The sequence below is a fragment of the Bos grunniens genome, chromosome 25 (genome assembly GCF_055505025.1).
Source record: "Bos grunniens cultivar Pamir isolate PY7600 chromosome 25, Bosgru_T2T1.0, whole genome shotgun sequence".
Classification (NCBI taxonomy): domain Eukaryota; kingdom Metazoa; phylum Chordata; class Mammalia; order Artiodactyla; family Bovidae; genus Bos; species Bos grunniens.
In genome coordinates this window covers 23,309,077-23,326,856 of record NC_141189.1, presented here as the reverse complement: position 1 = coordinate 23,326,856, position 17,780 = coordinate 23,309,077, and the positions used below count along the sequence as shown (strand labels likewise).

The 17,780-nt window shown below is 38.2% G+C and overlaps 1 protein-coding gene across 1 annotated transcript in view; it reads left to right on the top strand.

The window, feature by feature from the left end:
• Window positions 1-17,780, top strand: part of LOC147345295 (phospholipid-transporting ATPase ABCA3-like) — a 199,913-nt gene that overhangs the window by 33,770 nt on the left and 148,363 nt on the right.

Genomic DNA, 17,780 nt, shown 5'->3' with positions numbered 1-17,780 from the left:
TGCAAGCAGTTTTTATACTAATCACAGGCTTTCTTTCTGGGAGTCTTGAGTCTTGATATATGTTATGTACACCTGTGTGACAAGCTCCCCACAAAAACCTTAGTCCCTCAATCCCTAATGAATATCTGGCCAACAGTATTTTATATATGTTGTCCTTGCTAGAGGAATCAAGTATAACCTGTGTGATTTCACTGAGAGAAAACTCTTGTAAACCTGTGCCTGTTTCCATCTGCACTTTGCCCCATGCTCCTTTTCCCTTCAATGATTGGGCTTTGTATCTGTACATTGTTATTATAGCATCATTATTTATTCACCATAACTCTTGAGTATGACTATATGCTATATCCTTGAATTGTCCTAGAAAGTGACTTAATCCAGAGGTGGTCTTGAGGACCTAAATAAAACAATTAACAAAATTGTGGATAAAGAAAAGTAGTATGTTGAGCTAAAGCAGAAAGTGATGTGTTGAAAATCAAAATAAGATTGTCAGATAAGAGTCAGTGTATTTATAAAAACTTAAGAAAAAGGACTTTTATTTCTGGTGGTATAATAGACTAAATAATTAGAATGACTCTTCCATCTAGAACAATTAAAATATTAGTTAATATTTTTAAACTTATTTTTCAGTTCAGTTCAGTTGCTCAGTCATGTCCAATTCTTTGTGACCCCATGGACTGCAGCACACCAGGCTTCCCTGTCCATCACCAACTCCCAGAGTTGACTCAAACTCATGTCCATTGAGTCGATGATGCCATCCTCTGTTGTCCCCTTCTCCTCTTACCTTCAGTCTTTCCCAGCATCAGGGTCTTTTCAAATGAGTCAGTTCTTCGCATCAGGTGGCCAAAGTATTGGAGTTTCAGCTTCAGTCTTTCCAATGAATATTCAGAACTGATTTCCTTTAGGAATGACTGGTTTGACTGTGCATTATTGACTGCCCCAAAGCCTTTGACTGTGTGGATCACACCAAACTCTGGTAAATTCTTAAAGAGATGGGACTAACAGACCACCTTACCTGCCTCCTGAGAAATCTGCATGCAGGTCAAGAAGCAACAGTTAGAACTGGACATGGAACAACAGACTGGTTCCAAATGGGGAAAGGCGTACATCAAGGCTGTATATTGTCACCCTACTTAGTTAACTTATATGCAGAATGCATCATGCAAAATGCCAGGCTGGATGAAGCACAAACTAAAATCAAGATTGCCAGGAGAAATATCAATAACCTCAGATACGCAGATGACACCACCTTTATGGCAGACAGTGAAGAAGTACTAAAGAGCCTCTTGTTGAAAGTAAAAGAGGAGAGTGAAAAAAACTGACTTAAAACTTAACATTCAGAAAACTAAGATTATGGCATCTGGTCCCATCACTTCATGGTAAATAGATGGAGAAACAATGGAAACAGTGACAGATTTTATTTTGGGGGGCTCCAAAATCACTGCAGATGGTGACTGCCATCATGAAATTGAAAGATACTTGCTCTTTGGAAGAAAAGCTATGACAAACCTAGACAGCATATTAAAAAGCAGAGACATTACTTTGACAACAAAGGTCCATCTCATCAAGGCTATGGTTTTTCCAGTAGTCATGTATGAATGTGAGAGTTGGACTGTAAAGAAAGCTGAACACTGAAGAGTTGATGCTTCTGGACTGTGGTGTTGGATAAGACTCTTGAGAGTCCCTTGGACTGCAAGGAGATCAAACTTATTTTTAATTCAGCTCAAGTTCTCCTCAAAAGTAAAAATCTCAGCTACCACAATGAACAAGAATAAAAAGTCCCTGAAAGTTATAAAGAAGAAGAAAGGCTGCTTAGAAACCTTGAAACTTGAGGAACTGACTTGACCTTTACTTCCTTGGGATTTCTTACTGCTACTCATGTATCTTTGAAAAAGCACTTCAGAAGTGTCTAGTCTATAACTAACAACATACAAAAAGTTCCAAACAAAGCCTGTTTTCCCACACCAAAAGACTAGGAAGTTGGTGCCCTAACAATAGAAAAGATTTTGGCAATACTTGCCCTATTCCAGCCCAACACTAAGTGAAAAACCACTGCACCTCCATATTCATGGCTGAGTCAGAGTCAAGAAAGAAGTTGATCCTCCATCTCAATCCCATCTTGCCAGAGTCAGGCACTATTCAATTAATAATTCCCTTGCCAGTTTACTGCCATCAGTGTCCAGTAGTGAATTGAGTCTCCATCCACATACAGTATCAATAATACTTAACCTATAGTACAAATCAGTTATAATAAGCATCCTTGCCGTCAGCTAATCTTCCACATCTACCCAACAGCAATAAGAAACTGAACAAGTGTGCAAAACTAGTCAACACTCCTTCCACATCTCCCATCATGTAGCATCAGTGAAGCCCAGAAGAGAGCTAAGCTTCCTCTATCAGAGGTTAAAAGGTGGTATGAGTCAGTGCCCCACTTTCATAAAGGTGTTAGCAAGGCCAGAGAGAGATCTGAACTTCCACCTCATCTGTCTGCAGTGAGGCAGTGTATATCAGTGCCGTGCCCAGGAAAGTGTCAGCAGGAAAGAGAAACAGCCACATCCATCTGACTTTTGTGTGCTGCCTGCTTTTTTAAAAAGATTAGGATTCATAGTCTCATTTTACCTAAAATGCTTAGGACATGATAGAAAATCACTCATACAAAGAACCAGGAAAATCACAGTATTAATGAGAAATGACATTCATGGCAAAAGACACAGCACTAAGGTGAAGCAGGTATTATAATTGTAGGCAAGCAATATAAGCAGCCATCGCAAAAAATGGCTTCAGCAAGAAATTATGAAAACAAATGGGAAAATAGAAATCTCAGCAAAGAAATAGAAATTATTTAAAAAACAAATGGATATCATAGAAAAATATAATAGCAAGTTTAAAGCATAAGTAGAATAAAGATAAGATAGAATAAGTTAAATTGAAGACAGATTCAGTAGAATCACATTCTGAATAAAGAGAAAATACACTGAAAAATATATAGAATCTCAAGGACATGTAGGACAATAACCACATATCTAACACTTATTTGTATAAATGGAGTTTCAAAAGAAGAGTAGGAAAAATGTGGGACTGAAAAAGTTTTCAAAATAAAAAAGTATTCAAATAAATAATGGCTGAAATTTTATCAAGTCTGGTGAAAGACAGACTTATACTGTCTCAAGGACCTAGGTAATGCCAAATTGGATAAACTTGAAGAAATTCATGCCAAGACACATCATAATGAAACTTCTGAAAACTAAAGACCATGAAAAAAAACCTAACAAGCAGACAGAAAAAATAATGCATTATTTATAGAAGATTGTCAATTTGAATAACCACATTTCTCATCTAAACTAGAAGGAAGCAGCATGTTTTTCCAAGTGCTGAAGAAAAGAAATGCCAACTGTGAACTCTATCCAGGAAAACTATCCTCCAGGAATAAATAGGAAATAAATCCTTAGAAGGAGGAAGACAAAGATTTATTGTTTACAAAATTACCATTAAAGAATGGCTAAAGGAAGTTTCCTGAGCAGAAAGGAGGTAACAGAAATCTCTGAACTCCACAAAGAACATGGAAATGGGTAAAAATAGGTATAAGTATAATATACTGTTCTACTTCTCCAGTGTTTATTAGATCAAATTTGATAGATGAAGCAAAATTATAACATCATCCATCCAATTTGGTGTTCAATTTAAGTAAAGAAAATAGTTAAAGACAGTTAAAAGAGTTTTAAAGTGAATATCCCTGCTTATTTAACTTATGTGCAGGGTATATCATGTGAAATGCCAGGCTGGATGAAGCACAAGCTGGAATCAAGATTTTCAGGAGAAATATCAATAACCTCACATATACAGATGACACCACCCTATGGCAGAAAGTGAAGAAGAACTAAGGAGCCTTTTGATGAAGGTGGAAAAGGAGAGTGAAAAAGCGGGCTTAAAACTCAACATTCAAAAAGCGAAGATTATGGCATCCGGTCCCATCACTTCATGGCAAATAGATGGGGAAACAATGGAAACAGTGACAAACTTTATTTTGCGGGGCTCCAAAATCACTGCAGATAGTGACTGCAGCCATGAAATTAAAAGAGGCTTGCTCTTTGGAAGTAAAGCTATGACCAACCTAGAGAGCATATTAAAAAGCAGAGACATTACTTTCCTGACAAAGGTCCATCTAGTCAGGGCTATGGTTTTTCCAGTAGTCACGTATGGTTGTGAGAGTTGGAGTATAAAGAAAGCTGAGGGCCGAAGAATTGATGCTTTTGAACTGTAGTGTTGGAGGAGAATCTTGAGAGTCGCTTGGACTGCAAAGAAATCAAACCAGTCAATCCTAAAGGAAATCATTCCTGAATATTCATTGGAAGGACTGATGCTGAAGCTGAAACTCCAATACTTTGGCCACCTGATGCAAAGAACTGACTCATTTGAAAAGATCCTGATGCTGGGAAAGATTGAAGGTGGGAGAAGCAGGGCAGGACAGCGGAGAAGATGGTTGAATGGCATCACTGTCTCAATGGACATGAGTCTGAGCAAGCTCCAGGAGTTGGTGATGGACAGAGAAGCCTAGCATTCTGAAGTCCATGGGGTCACAAAGAGTCATATACGACTGAGCGACTGAACTGAACTGAGTGTAAAGAAGCCTAAGTGGAAGTAGGATTTATGTAACTTAGAATGGTAAAATGCAGAATTTGGAGTTCTGTGAAGGACTGCTGGCAGCCACCAGGAGCTAGAAGAGGTAAGGAGTGCCATCTTCCCTAGAGTCTTAAGAATGTGTGTAGTCCTGCTGACACCATGCTCTTCTGCATATCTGCATTCCGGGCCTTTATTACTAGGTCTCTATTGAGGGCCTTTGGCTGAGGTCTCTGCAGATACCTCTACAGAGACTTCTTTGATGTGTGAAATCTGGAAGACACTTTTATTCACTCTGACTTAGCACTCAGAACTTTTCTACTCCTAGTCTTCCAGTAGCCTTTCATAAGCCATAAAACTTAAGAAGCCTTTTGTTCAGGGCTCCCTCAACAGTTAGTTGAATAAGCCCCCTCTCCTACCACATCTGTGATGATGCATGTGACGCTGAACCACTGTTTCAATCCATGGAGAAAATGGAATGAGAAAGTTTGTGCTTTCTCCAGTTTTAGGTTTTTGCATATACTATTGCAGTAAGTGATTAAAGGCTTCACTGTTTGGTTTCTTGCTTTAATTGACTCCTACTCCTACACCTGGTATTCACTGACTAGCCACAGGTAAGTAGATGAGAGCAATTTTGTTTTACTGCATTAGCCCCTCTTACAAGCTATTTCAGCTCAGTGACATGAGAGATAACCTCAGCCCATGACTTGTCCCTGAAGGAGGGCTAGGGTAAGAGAAAGTGGGACAAACATGTTACATTCCCGGCCATTTCCTGTTACCTGAAGAACTAGTTTCTCTCTTGCAACACGTGGAGTGCTGAAAGAACTGGAACAGAACAGAGGCCTGGAGCAGTTAGAAATGAAGAAAAAAGATGAGCAGTTTCCTGTGATCCACATGACTCTCTGAGAGTTAGAGAACGCACAGAACTGAACGTACAGAACTGAAGGCACAGGCTCCTCCCCAAGAAGGGCAAGAGGAGTTGAGAATAGCTACAATTCCTCTGCCTTTCAGAACAGTCCCTGAGGGGCTTGTTTCGGCCCATACAAGGAGCACTGCAGAAGTTGACACAGTCCTGGTGAACAGGGCAGCTAAGAACAAAAGAACTGGGGCAGGCAGCATCCTACAACCAGAACAGATCTGCAAGATTTAGGGAAGGTGTAGAACTGAGGGTTTTTCTCCAGGAGGAAGAGAATCTAGTGGATTGTGGCTCCAACATCTCTAGCCTTCCAGGGCACAGTGCAAGGGTCTGGTTTCTGTCTTGCTTCATGTGGAGCACTGACTAAACTGTCATAGACAGTAGAGGCAGTGAAAGAATATGAGCTACTTAAGGGAAATATATATATATACACTGGACATGGGGCAGCTAAGAACAAATGCCCAGAATCTAACTGGATTGAATGGTAGTCTTTCACAGTCAGAGCAGGTCCTTAAAGACAGAGAAGTAGCAGTTTCTTAAAATGTGCATACACTAATGGAAAGCAACGAAGAACAGGAAGAACCATGAAAACATGACAAAGTAACACACAAACTCACATGAGAGACACACACGCAAATAAATATTTAGTAACCTACCATGAAAAAGTGTCTTAACTGCCTGGGGTGAAACTCAAAATAGTTATTTTAAACTCAGTAAGTTACAAAAGGACAAAAATATAAGTTAATTCAGGAAAATTATACATAAACTGAGAATGCCAACAGGAATGGATTTTTAAGAAGAGCCAAATAGAAATTTTTAGTCAAAGAGTTTAATAATTGAACTGAAATGTTTGCTAAGATGATTCAAAAACTGGGTTTATCAAGCAGAAGAAATTATCAGCAAATTTCAATATAGGACATTTGAAATTATCAAGTTAGAAGTTCAAAAAGAAAAAAAGTGAAAGTCTAAGAGATTAAAGGGCACATAAAAATGAATATATATATATATATACATATATAATGAGAACCTCAGAAGGAGAAAAGAAGGAAATAGAAAATTTATTGAATGAAATGCGGTAACAATTTTTCTGATCTAGAGAGGTAAGTGAACATCCAGACTCATGAATCCTCAAAATAAACACCAGACATGATGAAACAAAAGAAGTCTACATTGTCTCAATGTCTCAATTACAATCAAATGGTCAGAACTAAAAGAAAAACATACAGTTTTGAAAGCAGGAAGAGAAAAAGGAATGATCATGTCTAAGGAACTCCTTGTAAACAGAAACCATGAAAGCCAGGAAGGAATGAGATGATATATTTGAAGTGCTAAAAGAAAACTGCCAACTAAGAATGCTATCCTGAGCAAAACTGTACTTTAAAATTGAAGCAATAGACAAAATTGGAGGGAATTTATCACCACTATATCTGCATTATAAGAAATTCTACAGGGTCTTCTTTAAGTTGAAACAGAAGGATGATAAAGAGTGCGAAGCCTGTGAAAGCACAGGCTCACTGATAAAGGCAAATGTCTAGACAAATACAGTATTGTAATATTGTAATGATAGTAAAGAAATCCTTTTTAATTGTACTGTAAAAGTTAAAGTATTAAGAATAAAAATTTTTTAATTCTTGATATATAACAATATAAAAGATGGAATTAACAAACTTTGAGAGGGGAGAATTGAAAGTATAGACTTATGCACTTGAAATTGTTATTGGTGTAAATGAGATAGTTATAAGATAATGCTAAGTAAAATCTAAAATATATATGGACAAAAAAGAGAGACAAAGCATCTCACTACAAAAGATCAACAAATCACAAAGGAAGATAAAGAGAGTAAAAGACACAAAGAATGACAGATCAGACAGAAACAAGTAGCAAGATGGGAATTGTAGTCCTTGTCTGTCCATAATAACTAAACCATAAATGGATTAAATGTGCCAATCAGAAACCAAAGAATGGACACACACGAAAAAAAAAAAGATACAATGATTTATTGTCTACCAAGACTTACTTTAGAATCAAAGGCACACTTAGGTTCACAATGAAGGGATGCAAATATACATTCCATAAAAAATATTGACAAAAAAGTAGAGATGGTAGCTACACTTAGAACATAAAAATAGATTTTTAAGTCAAAAATTCACAAGGAACAAAGAAGGACATTACATAATGACAAAAAGTTCAATGCATCAAGAAGATATAACTATTATATATGCACCAACCATCAGAATACCTAAGTATATAAAGCATATATTGAAATACCTGAAGGGAGAAATAGCAATACAGTTGGAGGAGGAAACTTAAATATCCCCACTTTCAAAAATGGATAGATCATCTAGAGAGAAAAATCAGTAAGGAAACAAGATTTGAGCACCATTGACCAAATGAATGTAACAGACATAAGCAGTACATTTCACCCAATAACAGAATATAGCCTTCTGAAGTGTACATGGAGTATAGTCCAGAGCCTAACACATTAGGTCAGAAAACAAGCCATTAAAAACTTAAGAAGATTGAAATTCCAATTACTTTTCAATCACAATGGAATAAAACTAAAAAAAAAAAAAAAAAAAGATGGAAAAACTTAAAATGTGTGAATTTTAAAGAACACAGCCAGCTTTTGGTCAAAGGAGTTGAAACAAGAAAATATCTTCAGGAAAACGAAAACAAATAGAATCATACCAAAACTTTTAGGATGCAGGAAAAGCAGGACTGAGAGAAAGTTTATAACAATAAACATTCATTTTAAAAGATAAGAAAGGTCAAACAGATAACCTAATTTTACACATAGTATTTGGAATTTCTAGTCAAACAAATGGGCAAGAAAAAGAAGTAAAAGATATCCAGATAAAAAGTGAAAATATATATGTTTGCACCCCACTCCAGTATTCTTGCCTGGAAAATCCCATGGACGGAGGAGCCTGGTAGGCTGCAGTCCATGGGGTCGCTAAGAGTCGGACACGACTGAGCGACTTCACTTTCACTTTTCACTTTCATGCATTGGAGAAGGAAATGGCAACCCACTCCAGTATTCTTGCCTGGAGAGTCCCACAGACGGGGGAGTCTGGTGGGCTGCCGTCTGTGGGGTCGCACAGAGTCGGACACGACTGACGTGACTTAGCAGCAGCAGCAGCAGCATATATGGAAAATCCTAAAGACTCCACACACACACAGTTGCTACTAATAAATTCATTGTCAAGCAGAGAGCCTACACAGACATTTCTCCAAAGAAGACAGACAGATGGCTAATAAACACATGAAAATATGTTCAATATCACGCAGTATAAGAGAAATACAAACCAAAATCACAATGAAGTATCATCTCACACCAATCAGAATGGCTGTCATCAAAAAGTCAACAATAAATGCTGAGAGGATGTACAGAAAAGGGAACCCTATTAAAGTGTTGGTGGGAATGCAAATTGATATAACCACTATGGAGAACAGTATGGAGATGCCTTTAAAATCTAGGAATAAAACTACCATATAACACAGAAATCCCACTACTAGGCATATACCCTGAGGAAGCTAGAATTTGAAAGACACATGTATCCCTCCAAAAGTCACTGTGGACAGTGACTGCAGTCATGAAATTAAAAGATGCTTGCTCCTTGGAAGAAAAGCTATGACAAACCTAGAGAGCATATTAAAAAGCAGAGACATCACTTTGCCAACAAAGTTCCAGATAGCCAAAGCTATGGGTTTTCCAGTTGTCAGGTACAGATGTGAGAGTTGGACCATAATGCTGGCTGAGCACCAAAGGATTGATGCTTTCAAACTGTTGCTGGAGAAAACTCTTGAGAGTCCCTTGGACAGCACGGAGATCAAACAAGTCAATCCTAAAGGAAGTTAACCCTGGATATTCATTAGAAGAATTGATGCTGAAGCTGAAGCTCCAATACTTTGGTCACTTGTTCTAAAGAGCCAACTCATTGGAAAAGACCCTGATGCTGGGAAAGATTGAGGGCAGGAGAAGAAGTGGGCAATAGAGGATGAGATTGTTGGATGGCATCATCGACTCAATGGAAATGAGTTTGAGCAAACTCTGGGAGATAGTGAAGGACAGGGAAGCCTGTGGGGTCACAAAGAGTTGGACACAAGTGAGTGAACAACAATAAAACCTCAGTGTTCATTGCAGCACTATTTACAACAGCTAGGACATGGAAGCAACCTAGATGTCCATCAGCAGATGAATGGATAAAGAAGTTGTGGTATATATAAACAATGGAATATTACTCAGCTATAAAAAGGAACACATATGAGGCAGTTCTAATGAGGTGGATGAACCTAGAGCCTGTTATACAGAGGCAAGTAAGTCAGAAAAAGAAAGACAAATACCATATGTTAACACATATCTGTGGAATCCAGAAAGATGTACTAAGGACCCTATGTGCAGGGCAGCAAAGGAGACACAGGCATAAAGAACAGACTTTTGGATTCAGTGGGAGAAGGAGTAGGTGGGATGATTTGAGAGAATAGCATTAAAACATATTCATTACTGTATGTAAAATAGACACTGGGAGTTTGATGTATGACAGAGGGCAACCAAAGCTAGTGCTCTGTGACAACCTGGAGGGATGGATTAAGGAGGGAGGTGGGTACAGAATGGAGGGGACAAATGTATGCCTATGGCTGATTCATATTAATGTAAGGCAAAAACCATCACAGTATTGTAAATAACTATCCTCCAATTTAAATAAATTTTAAAAAATAAATTCACTAAAGTAACTGATATGAAAATCAATTATATTTTTATATATTAACAATGAACTACTCAAAAAAGAAATTAAGGAAATCTTCCCTCTTACAATAGCATCAAAAAGAATAAAATAAACCAAGGAGGTGAAAGACTTGTTCACTTGAAACATTGACCAGAAATTAAAGCAAATACAAATAAAGGGAAAGATACCCTGTGCTTAGGATTGAAAGTCTTCGTGCTTTTTCTTTGTCTTGTGTGTTTTTTTTTAATATTTTAATTTTATTAGTGTATAGTTTATTTGCAATATTGTGTTTCAGGTGTACAGCAAAGTAATTGTTATGCATATTAATATATGTATACCCACTCTCTGTAAGAATCTTTTCTCAGGTTATCACAGAATATTGAATAGAGTTCCCTGTGCTATACAAGACATCGTTGTTGGTTATCTATCTTGTGTATAGAGTGTGTGTTCGTTCATCCCAAGTTCCTGATTTATGCCTCACCCTAACCTTCTCCCTTGGTAGCCATAGCTTCATATTCTAACTCTGTAAGTCACTTCTGCTTTGCAAGTAACTTCATCAGTCCCATTTTTCTAAGTTCCACATGTAAGTGTTTATTTTTCCTACTATTTTTCAATTCTCTATTTTATTTATTTCTGCCATAATCTTTATTATTAACATTTCCTTCTTTATTCTAGCTTTCTATTTTTTATTGATAGTTTCCAATTTTGTTTGTTTGTTTGTTTTTGTCAAGTTTCTTAAGTTGTGAAGTTAATTTATTGATTGGAGATCCTACCTCTTTTTCAAAGTAAGCAGTTATAGCTATAATTTTGCCCCTTAGTACTGCTTTTAATTCATTTAATGTTATGTTTTCATTTTCATTCATCTCTATATACCTTTTAATTTCTCTTGCTATTTCTTTTTTGTCCATTGATTGTTCAGGAGTGTACTGTTGAACTTCCACAAAATTGTAAATTTTTCCATTTTCTTTTCAGTATTCTAGTCCTGTTGTAGTTGAAGAAGATTGTTTATATGACATTTATCTTAACTCAAAAGTTTTGTGATTTGATTTGTGGCCTAACATATGCTCTATCCTGAAGACTGTCCTGTGTGCACTTGGCTAAAAGACGCACTACTGTATTCCTTGGGAGCCTATAGTAAAGAATACATTTTCTTGCCTTTTTCCCATTTTTGAAAACAGTCAACATTCCTTGGCTTATGAACTCTTTTGGCAATTCCATCATTCCAATTCTACTTTGATTATCACATAATCTTCTCTGACTCAGACTCTCCTGCATTCCTCTTTTTAAGTTGAGGTATAGTTGATACAGTAATACTAGCTTTAATAATTGTACATGAATTTACTTTTACTGGAGATCTTTGCTTGTTCATATAGCCTCAACTATATTTCTTTCAACCTGAAAGACCCCAGGACAGGTAATTTTTCTTTATTTGTTACTCATTTCTCCTTCATCTTAAAAGAACAGTTTGAAGCATTAAGAATTCTTGGTTTTTACTGATTTTTTTCCTTGAGAAATCTGAATATATTCACCCACAGCCTCCTGACCTTCAAACTTTCTGTTTAGAAATTCTTCCAATAATCATATGAGGATCTTTGCATATGATCCTCTTCTCTTGCTCCTTTCCAAATTCTTTGTCTTTAGATTTTAACAATTTGATTATAATGTGCTCAGTGTCAGTCTTCTGCAGGTCGTGCTATTTAGAGTTTGTTAAGCTTCTTGATAAGCTTCTTGAATCATTATATTTGTTTTCATCAAGTTTGGGAAAATTTCATCCACTATTGCTTCAAATAAGTTCTCCTTTATTCTGTCTTCTCTTTCATGCGCTCTGACAGTGGTTATGTTGGTCCACTTAATGTTATCCCACAGATCCCTACACTGTTTGCTTTTCTTCAATCTTATTACTTTAAATTACTCAAAACTGAACTTTCCAATTGTATAGTTTTAAAGTTCACTGAGTCTCCTGCCTGTGAAAATTCAATTTTGAAACACTCTACTGAATAGTCATTGCTTTTATTGTATTATTCAGCTTCAGAATTTCTTTATTCCTTCCTATGTTTTTCACCTCTTTATTGATACTTTGTTTTGCTCATATATAATTTTCTTGAGTTTATCCTCATCTTTCTTTAGCTGTGTGAGCATCTTAGAACATTTGTCTAAATCTGTTGATCTAGAAAGTCCACCATCTGGTCTTTCTTGGGGATAACTGCTGTTTATTTATTTTCTCCTTACTTGTTTCTCTGTATTCCTTGTCAATTTTTTCAAAACTTGACATTTAAATTTAAATTTCATAATGTGGTAATCTGGAACTCAGATTCAATTATCACAACTGTTAGGTTGGCTATTACCAAGATTACAAAATATAGCATGTGTTGGTGAGGATGTGGAGAATAAAGAACTTTAATGGCACCCCACTCCAGTACTCTTGCCTGGAAAATCCCATGGATGGAGGAGCCTGGTAGGCTGCAGTCAATGGGGTCGCTAAGAGTCAGACACGACTGAGCGACTTCACTTTCACTTTTCTCTTTCATGCATTGGAGAAGGAAACGGCAACCCACTCCAGTGTTCTTGCCTAGAGAATCCCAGGGACGGTGGAGCCTGGTGGGCTGCCGTCTATGGGGTCGCACAGAGTCGGACACGACTGAAGTGACTTAGCATAGCATAGCATAGCATATATACAGTTGGTGGAATATACATTGTTGTAGCCACTCTGTAGAACATTTTGAGGTTTCTTAAAAAATTACAAATAGCATTACCATAAGATACAGCAATCCCACTTCTAGGTATACATCCAAAGGAATTGAAATTACTTCTCAAAGAGATATCTGTACCCCCATTACAGCATTATTTAAAATAACCAAGACATGGAAGCAACCTAGTTATACCTCAAGAGATAGATTTTTATTTAGTTTTAACTTTTTTTGGTGTTGACGTTTAACTGATTAACAGGCTTCCTTGATGGCTCAGATGGTAAATAATCTACCTACAATGCAGGAGATGTAAGAGACTCGGGTTAGATTGCTGGGTTGGGAAGATGCCCCTGGAGAAGGAAATGGCAACCCACTTCAGTATTCTTGCCTGGAGAATTCCATGGACAAAAGAGCCTGGTGGGCTACAATTAATCCATGGGGTTGCAAAGAGTCAGACATGACTGAGCAACTAATACTTTCATAGCTGATTCCTTTTCCCATTGGTCTATATTTCTGTTTTTGTGGCAGTACCATACTGTTTTGATGACTATAGCTTTGTAATATAATATGAAGTCAGGGATCCTGATTCTTCCAGCTCTGTTTTATCTCTCAAGATTGCTTTCATTACATGGAGGCTTTTGTTTCTCCATACAAAGTTTTGGATTTTTTGTTCCAATTCTGTGAAAAATGCCATTGGTAATTTGATAGGGATTGCATTCAGTCTTTAGATTTCTGTGTTTGACTATGTTGATTCTTCCAATCCATGACCATGGGATGTCTTTCATCTGTTTGTGTCTTCTTTGGTTGCTTTCATCAGCATCTTGTAGTTTTCAGAGTACAGGTGTTTTGTTTCCTTCAGACCAGATCAGATCAGATCAGTTGCTCAGTCGTGTCCGACCCTTTGCAACCCCATGAATCACAGCACACCAGGCCTCCTTGTCCATCACCAACTCCCGGAGTTCACTCAGACTCAACGTCCATCGAGTCAGTGATGCCATTCAGCCATCTCATCCTCTGTCGTCCCCTTCTCCTCTTGCCCCCAATCCCTCCCAATATCAGAGTCTTTTCCAATGAGTCAACTTTGCATGAGGTGGGCAAAGTACTGGAGTTTCAGCTTTAGCATCATTCCTTCCAAAGAAATCCCAGGGCTGATCTCCTTCAGAATGGACTGGTTGGATCGCCTTGCAGTCCAAGGGACTCCCAAGAGTCTTCTCCAACACCACAGTTCAAAAGCATCAATTCTTCGGCACTCAGCCTTCTTCACAGTCCAACTCTCACATCCATACATGACCACAGGAAAAACCATAGCCTGGACTAGACGGACCTTTGTTGGCAAAGTAATGTCTCTGCTTTTGAATATGCTATCTAGGTTGGTCATAACTTTCCTTCCAAGGAGTAAGCCTCTTTTAATTTCATGGCTGCAGTCACCATCTGCAGTGATTTTGGAGCCCAGAAAAATAAAGTCTGACACTGTTTCCACTGTTTCCCCATATATTTCCCATGAAGTGCTGGGACTGGATGCCATGATCTTCATTTTCTGAATGTTGAGCTTTAAGCCAACTTTTTCACTCTCCACTTTCACTTTCATCAAGAGGCTTTTTAGTTCCTCTTCACTTTCTGCCATAAGGGTGGTGTCATCTGCATATCTGAGGTTATTGATATTTCTCCCAGCAATCTTGATTCCAGCTTGTGTTTCTTCCAGTCCAGTGTTTCTCATGATGTACTCTGCATAGAAGTTAAATAAACACGGTGACAATATTCAGCCTTGACATACTCCTTTACCTATTTGGAACCAGTCTGTTGTTCCATGTCCAATTCTAACTGTTGCTTCCTGACCTGCATACAAATTTCTCATGAGGCAGGTCAGGTGGTCTGGTATTCCCATCTCTTGAAGAATTTTCCACAGTTGATTGTGATCCACACAGTCAAAGGCTTTGGCATAGTCAATGAAGCAGAAATAGATGTTTTTCTGGAACTCTCTTGCTTTTTCCATGATCCAGCGGATGTTGGCAATTTGATCTCTGGTTCCTCTGCCTTTTCTAAAACCAGCTTGAACATCAGGAAGTTCACGGTTCACATATTGCTGAAGCCTGGCTTGGAGAATTTTGAACATTGCTTTACTAGCGTGTGAGATGAGTGCAATTGTGCGGTAGTTTGCGCATTCTTTGGCATTGCCTTTCTTTGGGATTGGAATGAAAACTGACCTTTTCCAGTCCTGTGGCCACTGCTGAGTTTTCCAAATTTGCTGGCATATTGAGTGCAGCACTTTCACAGCATCATCTTTCAGGATTTGGAACAGCTCAACTGGAATTCTATCACCTGCACTAGCTTTGTTCATAGTGATGCTTTCTAAGGCCCACTTGACTTCACATTCCAGGATGTCTGGCTCTAGGTCAGTGATCACACCATCGTGATTATCTGGGTTGTGAAGATCTTTTTTGTATAGTTCTTCTGTGTATTCTTGCCATCTCTTCTTAATATCTTCTGCTTCTGTTAGGTCCATATCATTTCTGTCCTTTATCGAGCCCATCTTTGCATGAAATATTCCTTTGGTATCTCTGATTTTCTTAGGTAGGCTTATTCCTAGGTATGTTACTCTTTTTGATACAGTGGTAAATGAAATTGCTTCTTGAATTTCTCTTTCTGATAGTGTGTAGAAATGCAATAGATTTCTCTGTTAATTTTGTTACCTGCAACTTTACGAAATTCATTGATGAGCCCTAGTGGTTTTCTGGTAGCATCTTTAAGATCTTCTGTTTATAGTATCATGTCATCTGCAAACAGTGAAAGTTTTACTTCTTCTTTTCCAATTTTTATTCTTTATTTCTTTTTCTTCTCTGATTGCTATAGAAAAATTATGTTGAATAAAATCGGTGAGAGTGGACATCCTTGTCATGTTCGTGATCTTGGAAAAAAATATTTTCAGCTTCTCACCATTGTGTAGGATGTTTGCCAGAGGTTTGTCATAAATGGTCATTACAATGTTTAGTTAGGTTCCCTTTATGCTGCTTTCTAGAGAGTTTTTACCGTAAATAGGTGCTTTGTTGTTCAGTTACTCAGTCATGTCTGAATTTTTTGCAACCCCATGAACTGAGCATGCCAGGTTTCCCCTGTCCTTAAACATCTCCTGGAGTTTGCTCAAACTCATTTCCTTGAGCTAGTGATGCTGTCCAAGCATCTTGTCCTCTGTCATCCTCTTCTCCTGCCTTTAGTCTTTCCCAGCATCAGGGTCTTTTCCAATGAGTCAGCTCTTCAGATCAGGTGGCCAAAGTATTGGAGCTTCAGCTTCAGCATCAGTCCTTTTTTACTCTCCCCTTCCACCTTCACCAAGAGGCTCTTTCTGCCGTTAGGGTGGTGTCATCTGCATATCTCATGTTGTTGATCAGATAAATAAGAAGGGTGACAATATAATTGTAACCTTTTCACTTTACAGGGTACTTACCAGGACTTTTGCCTCAAAGGAGAGGTGTGCAGAAGCAAGTGGGCACATGCACCTAAAAGGACTCCAGTGTTTTGCTTGTGTGGGCACCTGCCACTCTGCTCAGATGCAGCTGATAATCATATCTCCTCCCCGGTCGTGACTGCCCTAGATCTAGTGTCACACTATGTGTGCTGTGAGTGGGGCCAAAGAGTTTTTTCAGCTTGGACAAGGGCACACAGGCAACTGTGGGAAGCCCAGCATCCTTGCTGGTGTCAAAAGTCTGGGTTGCTTCTAGGACATCACTTGAGAAGGTGACAAAAATGGCCACCACCCACCTGGTCTCATCCCTGGGACTGGATCATCTCTGCATCCCAAGTTTGAGCCTTTAATCCTGACCACCCTAGCTCCAGTGCCACACTGCAGTGTGGAGTGAGCAGTGCTAGTGTTTTTGCTTGGCTTGGGCTGGGAAGTGTAGGGAGGTGGTCTCAGGAAACCCTGCAGCTGCTAGAGAATATGTTTCTCAGCCTTGCCTGGGGCAAGTGAGCACCTGAACATTCCTCAAAAGTGGAGTCTAGGCATCTCCAACCTTCTTTTCTGCCTCCATGGTTCTCCAGCCAGCCAACGGGCTTGTCTCCTCCATATAGGACCCGCGAGCTGGGACACCCAGTCTGTGGCTCAACCTGCTCAGTCCCCATGGCAAATATCTACCCATGCAATCTCTGATTCCCCTCCTAAGGACACAGATTCCACAACCTGATTGTTTTTCTTCCCATCCTGTCATATTCTATGAGTATCTTTCTTAGAACTTTGATTTTACAATAATCTTTCTACCTGTTTGCAATTAGTTTTCAGTGAGAATTATTCTACATGTGTATGTATTTTTTTATGTGTTCATGAAGGGAGGTGAGCACCACATCCTCTTACTCCACCTTCTTGATCTCCTGTCTCAATGATAATCTTGACAAAAATTCTTTTTCTAGCTTACAGGAGCCTGTATTTATGGACCTAATCATATCCAACTCTCAATAATTAACTATTTATTTAACTATTCTCTTTTGACTATCATGATGTAGATTGAAAGCATGTGTTAAAAACTTCACTATGGCTTATTATTCTGCCCATAATTTCAAACTCTAGAAACACTAAGGTATTAAATTTATATTAATGCTAATGATGTGCATTTATAATTCTCCAAACCAAGTAATAATGAATAAGTAAGTTTTAGAAATGAGAAAGGAACAAATGTAAGGGTGATTCTTTGTTTAAATGACTGCACATTTTTATCATATGTGGTAAATATCCTATACATTGTCATCCTATACATTAATTCATTCATTTAATAAATATTTACTGAACACATATTGTGTTCCAGACATCGGTGATATGAGGGTGAAAAAGATAAATTCTCTTCCCTC